This window comes from Ursus americanus, unplaced genomic scaffold, assembly GCF_024610735.1.
Source record: "Ursus americanus isolate L20-20 unplaced genomic scaffold, mUrsAme1.1.p SCAF_159, whole genome shotgun sequence".
Classification (NCBI taxonomy): Eukaryota; Metazoa; Chordata; class Mammalia; order Carnivora; family Ursidae; genus Ursus; species Ursus americanus.
The window spans coordinates 98,999-112,771 of NW_028273741.1; the positions used below are offsets into that span (position 1 = coordinate 98,999).

Below are 13,773 nucleotides of genomic sequence, written 5' to 3' on the forward strand. Positions count from 1 at the left end.
AGTGACTGAGCCACCCAGGCGCCCCCTGGTTCAGCTTTTATATTTAGGTTTAGGATCCATTCCAAATTAATGTGTGTGTGTCAGAACGAGGTACGGGTCAAGCTCCATTTTCTTTCCACCTGAATATCCAGTTCAAACAGAATAATTCATTAAAAAGACTTCCTTTCCCTCACTGAACTGACTTGACACTCTGGGCAAAAATCAATCAACAGTACTTGTGTTTGGTCTATTTTTGGACTCTCTATTCTGTTCATTGATCTATCTTTATGCCGAAGACTTTGATTACTGTGGCTTTGCTATAAGTCTTAAAATTCAGCAGGAATACGCATTCTTCAACTGTGTTCTTTTGAAGACTATTTTGGCTATTCCAGACCCTTTGCCTTTCCATATACATTTTAGAATCGATCTGGTCATTTCTTCTAAAAAAGATGGCTACAAGTTTGACTGGGATTGCATTGTTTGCATGAATCAAGTGGTGGAGAACAGAAATCCTGATGACAGCAAATCTTCCGATGCATAAACAAAGCATATCTCCCATTTATTTCAGTCTTCTTGAATTCTTCCCAACAATGTTTTATTTTTTCTGTGTAAAGGTGTTTCATGTCTTTCTTGAGACTTATTCCTAGCCAGTTTGGTTTTCTGCTGTTGTTTTCGTTTTCTAAGTAGGTTCCACACCCAGCATGGAGACCAATGCAGGCCTTGAACTCACAACCCTGAGTTCAAGACCTGAGCTGAGATCAAAAGTCACATGATTCATCGACTGAGCCACCCAGTCACCCCAAAAGCTTTACATTTTTTTTTAAAGATTTTATTTATTTATTCGACAGAGACAGAGACAGCTAGAGAGAGAGGGAACACAAGCAGGGGGAGTGGGAGAGGAAGAAGCAGGCTCATAGCGGAGGAGCCTGATGTGGGGCTCGATCCCAGACGCCGGGATCACGCCCCGAGCTGAAGGCAGACGCTTAACCGCTGTGCCACCCAGGCGCCCCCACTTTACATTTTTTGATGCTACTGTAAATATTTTAAATTTTCATTTTCTTATACATGTATATTTACAATACATCTACGTGACAAAGAATTCCTATTCAGAATATATCATAAATTCCAATAAGTCAAAACCAAAAACAACAGGAACAGCAAAAATGGGCAAAAGACTTGAACTGACAGTTCACAAAAGATGTACGAATGCCCAATAAACACACAAAAAGGTGCCTAAGATCATTTGTCACCAGGGAAATGTAATGTGAAACCATAATGAGATGCTATCTCACCCTCACTGACAGCACAGAAAGTCAACGAGGATGCTGAGCAACTGGGGTGTTACTATATTGCTGGTGGGAAGTGTAAACTGATAAACCACTTTGGAAATTAGTCTAGCAGTTCAATATATCCCCACCCTGTGACTAAGCAATCCCATGAAGCAATTTTGAGAGAAATCTAAGACTTCTATAAGAATGTTTATTATAGCCTATTCATAATGACCAAATTATTGGAAACAACAAAATGTCTAATCATCAGTTGAACAGATGAACAAATTGTGGTATAGGCACACTACATACAAAGGAACAAACTATTTTACACTGACAAAGACTCTCTCCTTGACCAAACTCTAGCCAGATTCCTCTGAACCCCCTTCTCGACAAGGCCTCAACCTTGGCTTATCATATGCAGACTGGGCCAAACACTAACATAGTTTCTAACAGCTCAAGACCCCAGCCCTAGGACAACGCCAGTCCCCCTTAGTCCATGACTGAGAAAACTCAAGGCATCTACTGTTTGCTCAGCCAACACTGAAAAGTCTGGCTCCTGTCTCCCAGTGAGTAAATGCAGGTGGTTTCACATGGAACAACGCCTTTCTCACTTTTTGTAATCTTTTACTTCTCTGACTTTATTCATACCTGGCCTTACTCCCTCATTCTCTCTTTAAAATGCCCTCTGTACAAACTGAGTTTGAGTTGAATTCATGCTGGACTCTTTTCCTGATTGCAGGAGTTATTGCTGATTAAAATCTGTCCTCACCACTTAAACTAGGATCTGGCTTTGTTTATCTTTGATAAGTGAACACAACATGGATAAATCTCAAAGAACACACTGAGTGGAAGAAGACAAAAGAATACATACCATTCGATTCCATTTACACGACCTACAAGATAAGGCAAATCTAATCTACCACAGATTCTGAAATCAGAAAATGACCAGTGGAGGTAAGGAGCCTAACTAGAAAGAGATACAAAGGAAACTTCTGGAGTTTCATATACAGTTCATATTTGGTTTTGGTGGTGGGGCACAGATATACAGTTGACACTTGAACAACACAGGGGTTAAGGGTGCTGACACCTGTGCAGTCAAAAATTTTCATTTAACTTTCAACTCCCCAAAAACTTCACTACTAATTGCCTACTGTTGACCAGAAGCCTTACTGATAACATAAACAGTCCATTCACATATATTTTGTATGTTAGATGTATTGTATATTGTATTCCTTCAACAAACTACACTAAAGAAAATATTGTGAAAATCATAAAGAAAATATGTTTACAGTACTGTACTATATTTATCAAAAAATCTGCATATAAGTGGACCCATGCAATTCAAACCCATGTTGTTCAAGAGTCAACTGTATACATTTCTTAAAATGCTCATCAAACTGAATAATAAGACCTGAGCATTTCATTTTACAAATTATCTCCTTTTCTCCCCTGCCCTCCCACCTCCATTTGCTTTCTTCCCTTTCACCTCTGTCTCTTAAGAATACTTGAGGTAATTTTTTTCTTTTTCTTTTCTCTCTTTTTTTTTAATAGGCTACACACCCAGCATGGAGACCAACGTGGGGCTTGAACTCAAACCCTGAGATTAAGCCATTCAATCCGACTGAACCACCCAGGCACCCCGACCTAGGGAAATTATAAAGGAAAAAAAAAAAAAAAAAGAGCCAAGAGAGATGTAGCTGACCCTCCAAATTCCCCTTTCAATATCCACCTACCCCTTCTTCCTTACTAAGAGGACCCCAATTTTGTTCAAGGTATCAATCTGCCCTGTGAGAAATTCTCCCCTCTCACATGTTCCTGCACCTAGAGGTAGGGCCACATGCTTAGTTCTGGCCAATGACATGTATGTTGAAGTCTACACCACAGGCTTCCTGAAAAGCTATTGCTTTCACAGACTTACACACATACCTTTGGTCAGTGTCCCTTTCTTTTCTTCCTTCCTGCAGTATAGCTGCTCAAATGAACTAAGAAAAGGGTGTTATTCCCTAGTACAAACCTCTTCTTATTCTGAGAAGCAAGCTGTGGGAGCTCTCAATCAATTCACAACTAAGTAACTTTGCAAGTCAAAATGTTCATGCATCAAAATGAAAAAAACAAATTCCAACTGGAAGTGAAGAAGACAGACACATGGCTGTGTTAAAATATATATAACAATTTAGTATCTAAGTGATGTTTCAAATCCATGGGGGATATAGACCATCACTAGATGTTGTAGGGACCAAAACTGCTACCTTATAACATACAGAATAATAAAAATAGATAAATGGTCTAAGCAGTAGGAGCCCAAACCATAAAAGTGCTAAAAGAAAATGTAGTGATTGAAAATGGTCTTTTAAAGCATTATCCAAAGCCACAAGCCATAAAGTTAGACTGTGAGATTTGGCACCATAAAGATTCAGAATGAAATGTATCATGAAATGTATGGTACAAGCTAAACTGAAAGGCAACAGTTTGAGAGAAAATACTGCAACAAATACAGAGGCAAAGGACTACTATCCTACATATAAAAAGTTCTTACAAATCAATAATAAAAATATAAATACCCAAACAAAAAGACAACAACCCAGTAGGAAAATGATAAGGAGAGAAGGCTCATGTGAAAAAAGTATCACTGACAGTGACCAACTAAAAATGCTCAGTCTTACTACTGATTATAAAAATATAAATTTAAGGGGCACTTGGGTGGCTCAATCGGTTAAGCATCTGACTCTTGATTTTGACTCAGGTCATGATTTCGGGATTGTGGGATCCAGCCCCAGTCAGGTTCTGTGCTCAGTGTGGAATCTGCTTGAGATTGTCTCTCTCGCTCTCCCTCTGGCCCTCCCCTGTGTTCATTCGTGAACAAGTAACTCTTTAAAATATATATTTGTATATGTATAAATATATATTTATATATATAAATTTAAACACATATACAAAATAAATATGTATATATAATAAATATATATTTAGATTTAAATATAAAACATAAACATATATATATATATAAATTTAAAACAGGCATTATCTTCCCCCCCCACCCCCGCATGTTGACAAAAAATTTAAGAGACTGAGAAATACTCTGTGATTAGCATCTTATTTACTATAGGTCAAAACAGAAACTGACATAATCACTCTTGAGGATCATTTTGCAGAAGCTCTTACCCTGAAATCCATCTCACTGGAAAACTCAAACACACATGCAAAAATATGTTCATCACAGGGGCGCCTGGGTAGCGCAGTCGTTAAAGCGTCTGCCTTCGGCTCAGGGCGTGATCCTGCTGTACCGGGATCGAGTCCCACATCAGGCTCCTCTGCTATGAGCCTGCTTCTTCCTCTCCCACTCCCCCTGCTGTGTTCCCTCTCTCGCTGGCTGTCTCTCTCTGTCAAATATATAAATAAAATCTTTAAAAAAAAAAATATGTTCATCACAGCCCGATCTTAATAGCAAAATCATAGCCACCCAAATGACAAACAGAAGAATCATCACGTAAATTACAACCGCACTGTGGAATACAATTCAGCCATTAAAAAACACAAAAAACACTGTATGCACAGTATATTCAAATTAGTCTGAGTGGGAGAAATGTATTTACTTTTGTCATTTAAAAAGTTAATCCTGGTTCCATACAAATTTAAGGACTATTTCTTCCAGTTCTTTGAAAAACGTTCTCGGTATTTTGATCGGGATAGCATTGAAAGTGTAGATTGCTCTGGGTAGCATGGACATTTTAACTATGTTAATTCTTCCGATCCATGAGCATGGAATATCTTTCCATCTTTTTATGTCTTCCTCAATGTCTTTTAAGAGTGATTTATAGTTTCTAGAATAAAGGTCCTTTACGTCTCTGGCTAAGTTAATTCCAAGGTAACGTATGGTTTTTGGTGCTATTGTAAATGGGATGGATTCCCTAATTTCTTTTTCTTCGTTCTCGTTATTCGTGTACAGAAATGCAACTGATTTCTGAGCATTGATTTTGTATCCCGCCACGTTACTGAATTGCTCTATAACTTCTAATAGTTTGGGAGTGGCTTCTTTTGGGTTTTCCATATAGAGTATCATGTCATCTGCGAAGAGAGACATTTTGACTTCTTCTTTGCCGATCTGAATACCTTTCATCCCTTTTTGTTGTCTGATTGCTGTTGCAAGGACTTCTAGTACTATGTTGAATAATAGTGGCGAGAGTGGGCATCCTTGTCGTGTTCCTGATCTTAAGGGAAAGGCTTCCAGCTTTTCCCCATTGAGAATAATATTTGCAGTAGGCTTTTCATAGATGGCTTTTATGAGATTGAGACAACATGGACGGCACTGGAGGAGATAATGCTTAGTGAAATAAGTCAAGCAGAGAAAGACAACTATCATATGATTTCTCTCATCTATGGAACATAAGAACTAGAATGATCAGTAGGGGAAGAAAGGGATAAAGAAAGGGGGGGTAATCAGAAGGGGGAATGAAACATGAGAGACTATGGACTATGAGAAACAAACTGAGGGCTACAGAGGGGAGGGGGGTGGGGGAATGGGATAGACCGGTGATGGGTAGTAAGGAGGGCACATATTGCATGGTACACTGGGTGTTATACACAACTAATGAATCATTGAGCCTTACATCGAAAACCGGGGATGTACTGTATGGTGACTAACATAATATAATAAAAAATCATTATTAAAAAAAAAAAAAAGTTAATCCTTAAGGAGGGCCAGGTTGGCTCAGTCAGGAGAGCATGTGACTCTTGACAGGATTGTGATTTCCAGGGGCGCCTGGGTGGCTCAGTCCTTAAGCGTCTGCCTTCGGCTCAGGGCCTGATCCCTCCCTTGTGGGATCGAGCCCCACATCAGGCTCTTCCTCTGGAAGCCTGCTTCTTCCTCTCCCACTCCCCCTGCTTGTGTTCCCTCTCTCGCTGGCTATCTGTCAAATAAATAAATAAAATCTTTAAAAAAAAATTGTGATTTCCACCCCATGCTGTGTGTAGAGATTAAATATTAAATCTTAAAAAAAAAAAAAACTTAACCATTAAAAGAAAAAAAATTAGTATTCTAGATCTCAGACCACTGTTTTTCACAAATATTTGCCAAAATTTAATTTGTTCCTTACGGGAAAAATGGGGTGAGGGGACAAAAAACCCAGAAAATCCATGATTTATTTGACTTTCCTGATGAGCACGTTTGGCTGCCAATTTGTCCTCACCAGAATATTTTCATTCTAAACTGACATGTCTTCTCTGGGGAGGGAAAGCACCAATCCCCACCATCAGAATATTTCAGATCAAAAGTTCAGCCCTGCTCTCTGGGCAGAGCCAGGAAGATGCCATCAGTGAGCTGGAAAGGCCTAGCTAAGCCTTCCAGAAAATGCTACCTCTCCCAAGAGGTGATCCTCTGACCCACTTGCACCTCAAGAGTGACTTTTTTTGATGCAGTTGAAATCAGGTTAACTTCTGGAATTCTCACAATAGAATCTCAGTCTTCCAGCCCCTGGCCTGGTTTCTAAAACACACAGACCACTCAAAACCAGGGAAACAGAACATGGCAATTTTGAGTCCTCATCAGGAAATAGAACCTTGAGCATCTACATTCAGTTCCTCGTCACTCTGCTGGCTGAGGAATACTTCCTAGGGGTCTACAAGGCACGTGGCCCTGAGACACACACGGTCCCTCTTGGCACCATGATTCTCACGGGGGAGACAAACATTAAACAAGATGTCTCCATTGCGATGGGGCTGACTGCCACGAAGAAGATACATAGAGAACAGATAATGGGCTGGACCTTGTCTGCAGGTGTCAGGGGCCGCCGGAGGGAGCCGCATCCAACATGAGCCAGAAGGCTGGGGACCTTCTTTCACTCATCGGCCTCACCCACATCCAATCTGTCAGCACATCCCATCAGCTTTTTCTTCAACATGTACCCAGAACCTGGTCTGTGTTCATCACTTCCACCCCTACCATCCTGATCCAAGCCGGCAGCATCATGTCTTGGAATATTCCAGTAGCCTACTAATTGATCTCCCTGCTTCCACCCTCACTGTTCTCAACAGAGAAGCTGAAGTGATCCCATAAAACCCAAGTCAGGTCACCTCACTCTTCACTTCAAATCCCCCAGTGGCCACCACCCCAGGTCCCTAAGACCCCATCTGCTATCTCCTCCTTCTCCCTCACTCTGGCCTCCTCATTCCTGGAACAAGTCAGCCCAGCTCTCTCCACGGAGGCCTTCCTACTCCCCCTTCTCTGCCTGGGACACTGTTCCCACAGACATGCACAGGGCTCACTCCCTCACCTCCTGCAAGGCTTTCCCCAACGCTGTCCTCAGGGTGCTTCTCCGGCCATCCCAGCTCAGATGATAAACCCTTCCAGCCCTCCTACAGCATCCAGCACCCCTGACACGCCGGACTGCTTGCCTCTGTGTTCCCTGGCGCTTCTGTCTCTGGAAGAAAGGCTCGCTAACAGCTCCACCATGGTCTGTCTGGGTCACATCTGGAACCACATGAGAACGGAGCCTCCGGCAACTGAGTAGGCATTCAATAAAGAATGTGGAGTGACTGCATTCATCTAAGGGAAGATGAGAGCTCATGAGGCAAGGGGGGTGGGGGTAAAAGCATCTTGGGCAGCGGGAGCAGCCAAGCCGCCCCAAGGCCGGCGGGCACACTGGAAGGACTGACCAGATCGTGTAGGGCAGGGAAGGCGAGGGGGAAGCAAGACTGGTGAAGGAGGACGGAGCAGCCTTGCAGACACAGAAGGAACATCTGGGTCTATCTCAAACAGCAACAAGAAGCCAGGAAACTAGGCAGTGACATGATCGAACGGGCCTTCCACAAACCTCTGGCTTCAGGGGGAGACAGGGATTTGGGGGAGGCAGGAGCACCTGGAAGCTCAGCGAGCAGACTGGCAGCATGGCTCAGACCACAAACGACTGTAACTGGGACTGAGAGGGAAAAAGCAGAGGTGGAGAAAAGGACGTAGATTCCAGAAATATTTTTTTTAAAGATTTTATTTTACTTTATTTATTTGACAGAGAGACAGACAGCCAGTGAAGAGAGGGAACACAAGCAGGGGAGTGGGAGAGGAAGAAGAAGGCTCCCAGCAGAGCAGGGAGCCCGATGTGGGGCTCGATCCCAGGACTCTGGGATCACACCCTGAGCCGAAGGCAGACGCTTAACGACTGCGCCACCCAGGCGCCCCAAAATTCCAGAAATATTTTAGCAGATAAAGTCACAGGTCTGGGTGAATGATCGCATAAGGGGGTGAGGAAGTAAAAGCAGAGTTCCAAGATGACTCCTCCCTTTTGCACATGGGAGCTGGAGGACACAGTGGCCCCATTCACGGAGTTGGGGAGTAGCAGTGGCAATGAGGAAAATACAGGAAGGGGATCTCAAGCACACTTTTGGAAAGAATGGGTTTGAGATAATTATGAGACATCGGAATGCAGATTTCCAGTTGGCAGCGGGAGACCCAGGGTTCCGTGAGAAGATCATGAAAAGCAAAGTGAGTCATGCCACACAGTGCAGATTCTCACCTTGCGGCTCATGGGGAATCAAAAGGTTTCCAGGAACACGTAACAGAAGATCTGGGATTCCAAAAGAATCACCCTGGCCAGAGCAGGAGCACGTGGATGGGACAGGGAGCTGGACGTGAAGGACTTGTTGCAACAGAGCAGGTAGGAGAAGGGCCCTGAGCCAGAAAAGGAAAGGGGAACAGACTTTCCCTTGACTTTCCCTTGGTCACCAATGCATCTCCCACAAGGCTGCCGGGGATCCGTCTAAAGCAAACGCAGAGCATGTCAGCTCCCCCACTTGAAACCCTTCTACCTCCCGCATTTCGTTATCTGACAACTTCTCCAGAATTCTTGTTGTTACTCACTCCTCGACCCAGTGTCTTGTGCCCCTGACACAGCCCTGTGCTTCAATGTCCAGGCTAGTTTCTTCTACCTGGAAAACACCTATTTGCCTTTTGAAGACTTCCCTCCTCTACTGTGAAGGAAGGAAAAGCAGCGGTGACATCGAGGAGGTCGCCTGGCACCTTGAGCCAGGCTGCACTGCTGGTAGAAGCGGGCCTGGGGCTCACAGGGAGGCCATGTGGTTCTCCTGTTGGACACAAACCATCTCGCAGAATAGCAGCACAACGTGACATAGCCAAGGTGATGAAGGGAGACAAAAAAGGACCACTTCCTCTTGTCCAAACAGACAAAAACCAGGTTGTCATGCCAGGTGGAAAATACCAATCATTCCTCTCTCCCAGCTGATACCAGCAAGTGCCTTCCTTCTGAACGACACCAGTTGTCACACTACTCATACCTCCTTCTAGAAAAGACTGATGGAGCTACCCAATCCCAGAACTGTCTCACCTCCAGTCGGAACGCAGTCTAGAGCACACCTTTGTGTGCTTCTTTGAAGCACACCTGCTTCTTTGAACACTCCCCAAAACATCCACCCAAAGTCCAAATCCTGTAAGTTCTTTCTAACACCCTCTTTCTTATTCACCAGCCCCACAGTTCCCCATGATGTGGGTTTTGCCTCAGGATGAGTAACGAACCCACTGTGTTTAAGGACAGGTGTGCTTCCAGTGGCTTTTCTGGAGGATGCTGACCACTGTCACAGTAGGAAAGGATGGTTCCCTTTTTTAGAGGGACTCCTAGGTGTCCTGGGAGGCCAACTGGCTTTCTTAACGTTATTTTTTAAGGGTTTTATGACTGTAACCTAGGGCGGCAGGCACCAGCCTGACCCACAGCTAGGACATAACTAGGACTCCATAACTGCAACCAAATAATATTCAGAACAGAGGGAAATCAAGAGGTGCCTAGGTGGCCCAGTCGGTTCAGTGTCCAACTTCTGATTTCGGCTCAGGTCATCATATGAAAGTCCTGAGATTGAGCCCCAAGTTGGGTTCCACACTCAGTGGGGATTCTGCTCAAGATCTTCCCCCCCCTTCCATCCTCTTCTGCCCCCGCCCATGCACGCTCTCTCTCTAAAATAAATGAATAAAATCTGTAAAATAAATAAATAGTGGAGGGAAATCAGAAGTAGTAATAATAATTTAAGGAAGGCTTCACTCTGTGCCGGATCCTGTACTAACTGCCTTGGACCTATTTCTCATTTCATCCTTACATCCCAAAGGTGGGTTACCATTCTAATCCCCATTCCAAAGAATGGACTGAGGCAGAAAGTGATTTCCCCAGGTAATGCAAGGAATCCCTACGTTATTAATAACATGACTTTCTGACAAGGCTTAAGGGTTTAACACACTACAGTGAAGATGCAGATCACAAAACTTGAAGGACAGAGCCCTGGAAAATGTCCTCAAACATTAATTTATGTAATCTCCCAATCATGTTGCATGTTGTTCCGATGAAGGAAAGCCCAGTGCAAAAAAAAAAAACCTTGAAGGATTGCATCCCGATGGCACACATGCCTGGTCTTTAGAGCCTGAGACCTATCCCAGAAGATTCTGACTCAGTGAGTCTAGAGGAGGACCTAAGCATTTGTGTTTTCTTTAAAAAGCCCCACAGGCTCTGCTGATCTGCCCTCTGGGCTGGGTACAACTGCCTAGAATCTCTGCAATTCCAAACCCAAACCTCCCTTACAATGTTGACATGTCTGCAGACACAGGGGGGCACTGGAATCTAAGAGAAGAACAGAGAAATTATCAAAACTATCCCATGGAGAGTCAAGAAAAGGCAAGCTCTAGTTATACTACTTCTCTGTCCTTATTCTGTGTCTGAATTACTCTACGGTCAATTTACTTTTTTTTAAGTAAGCAACTTTGCAAAAACAGTTACCAACAAATATTAAATAATCAATAGTACCAATAAATTTTAAATAAACCTAATCGTAACATCGTACTGAAAAGTATTCTCTCTCTCTGATCACATCGATGGCACTTCAGATTCTCTTAGCAAATAACAGTCAATATGAGAAAAATTATTTCTAATTCAACAGTGTGACACACGTGGTCAACAGCACCTGAATGCTGGAGAAGAAATGAAGTTGGGTGGAAGCCATTAGCCTTCACAAATTTCACCACACACTGCCTCCAAGTCTTCAATACTTAGAGATGTATTCATCTATTTCTTGAATCAACCACCACTAACACCTACTACATGCCAGACATGGCTCTAAGTGTTTTATTAATGTTAACTATCATTTAATCTTCACAGTCATGTGTGAAGAGGGATTATCATCATCCCCATTTCTCAAATCAGGAAACTGAGATGCAGAGTGGTTTAGTAACACAGCTCATAAGTGGCAGAGCTAGGATCAGCTTGGCTCTGGACTCCATGTTTCAATCACTACGCTTAGTGTCCAAGAACCTACAAAAAGTGCAAGTCTTAACCCCAAACATTGCCTTTCCCCAACCTACAGTCCCTACATGGCCCCAGCTTCAAGGACATTCTCTCAATTCCTTTAACAGTTCACACTCCTCTCCTATTCTAAGGGAACACTCCCCCCCCCACATCCCTGTTTATTCTTAGCCTTCTGTTCTCAGCTTATATGATATTGCCTAAATTACAACCTCTAATGCACACTGTATTTCTCAGCACTCAAAGCAAAGCGGTAATTATGTATATCATGGGTAATTATTTGCTTCCTGTCTTTTCCAGCCAGGTGGTAACTACATCATGCACCATGCCAGTCCTATTTATCATGTGTTCCCCGTCACTGAATACCCACCACCCACCCAAAAGAAAGGGTCAACCACAAAGTACACTCTCAACAATTTCTGTTGAGTGAACCAATGAATGAAGTACACTCCAGCCTCGTGCTTTCCGACTTGTCACACTTATCTGTGCTCACAACGCTGCCCCACAAGACCCCTAAGAATGTAGACTCTTGCGGCAAACATGCAAGAGCTCTGAAAAGTACTGGCTCTGCACACCAATATTACGTGCTCCTAGGCAGACCATGCCCCCCCTACACACACACGCACACACACACACCCCTTGACTGGCCCGACCTCAGGTGCAGTGGGGATCCTGACAACCCCCAATGGAAAGTAACCTATTCAAGAGGGAGAACCTGAACTCCTCCTCCCCCATCAACACCACACTTATTTGCTTCTCCTCGGTCTTGCAGACAGACTTTAGCCCCAAGAAGGCCAAGCCCCCGTCTACCTGGTTCAGCGCCGGAGTCCCACTCACGGCATCCCCAGGCCCGGCGCACAGCACAGGTGAGGTAATTATCACCTCCACGAATGAAGCCCCGCTCTGGGCACTTCACACGTGTGAAACCCGGGGCGCACGACTTGACGGCTACCTTCTAGTGCACAAGCGAGTTCCTGAGACACAGGCCCGCCTCCCCCCACACAAACCCCAGTCCCCCGGGGACGCCCCCGGGGACCCCGCGCCCCGCAGGCACCTCTGCACATAGAAGCATCTTTGCAAGTGCCGCGCACACCGTCGTCGTCGTCTTGTGTCTGTCGAGGAGGAAGAACAGGAGGTGAAAGAGGGCGTCCTCAGGCTACTGGCCATGTCCGTGGAGGTTCCGGGATGCTGCGCCCACCGGGAACACGGAAGAGCGTTCCGCAGGCGCCAGGGGAACCAGCCAGCCTCGGAGAAGGTAGGAGGGGTTGGTTCCACCGGGCTCAGCTGAGGCGGCTTAGGGACGCCGCATACGTCGGCTGCCCTGACAACCTTCCCGCTCATTGGCGACTCTGCCCAGACGCTGATTGGACAATTTCTCCGCCCCCTCAGGAAGGGTTCATTGGATTAAAAAAATATAGCCCCGCCCACTAAGTGCAGAATCGCTCTGGGGGCGGGACGTAAAGGGAAACGGACGTAAAGAGGCACCGCAATGCATTCCGGGAATTGTAGTCATGGATGCACGGGGAGAGCACCAGAACATTTTCTGTCATTCACAGGAGGGGGAAGAGCTGCAAGATCCTCAGCATTGGGGCGAGGCGCAGAGAATCCAGCCTGAGGAAACAAGTGTTAGTGTTACATTGAGTCGGGGCTCAGTCTCAACCACTGAACAAATGTTCATGGAGCGCTGACTCTGCGCCAAGAGTTGTGCTAAGTAAGGGCTTTGCGCACATAATCGCCTTTCAAATGTGGAGGAAGGAATGTGCGGAAAACTGCTACAATAGGAAACTATGTCGTAGTGAAAGCGAACTAGAGCTGCCAGTTACAAGCATCAATGGCTGAAGTTAAGAAACAATATTCAGTGAAAGAAGGGAATAGAACATTTTTTAAAAGTTCAAACCAAGCAAAACGAATGTTTAGAGTAAATGCACATAAATGATAAAATACTATACAGAAGAAGAAAGGAATGAGGGGAGGGGAAACAATCACCACATCTGTGACATTTAGGGAATGGGGAGGGTAGAACACTGGAGGAGAAGGATTATATAGGCCCTTCAATCATTTCTCACGTTCGGGTGGTTCACATGTGTTTCATGCATATTTAAGACGTTCCTTATATATATATTTTGTACTGGACTTCTTAGAAAACATTTCCTAGAAAAATAAAGAAGTGCATTTGTATGTTCCATTTCTCTGTCAGGAGCACTGAATGGAGCTACTCAAACTTTAAGAACTCACAC

The 13,773-nt window shown here is 44.3% G+C and overlaps 1 protein-coding gene across 12 annotated transcripts in view; it reads right to left on the reverse strand.

The window, feature by feature from the left end:
* LOC148106682 (uncharacterized) overlaps positions 1-12,955 on the reverse strand; it is a 40,707-nt gene extending 27,752 nt beyond the window's left edge. For 10 of the 12 annotated variants that reach the window (XR_015723635.1, XR_015723634.1, XR_015723633.1 and 7 more), the window contains exon 1: positions 12,591-12,955. The gene's annotated coding sequence lies outside the window, so the exon portion shown is untranslated. Of the gene's footprint in view, positions 1-4,412; positions 5,258-12,590 lie in introns of those variants that run through there. The other 2 variants (XR_015723627.1, XR_015723628.1) reach the window with 2 other exon arrangements.
* Between the last annotated feature and the right edge of the window lie 818 nt (positions 12,956-13,773).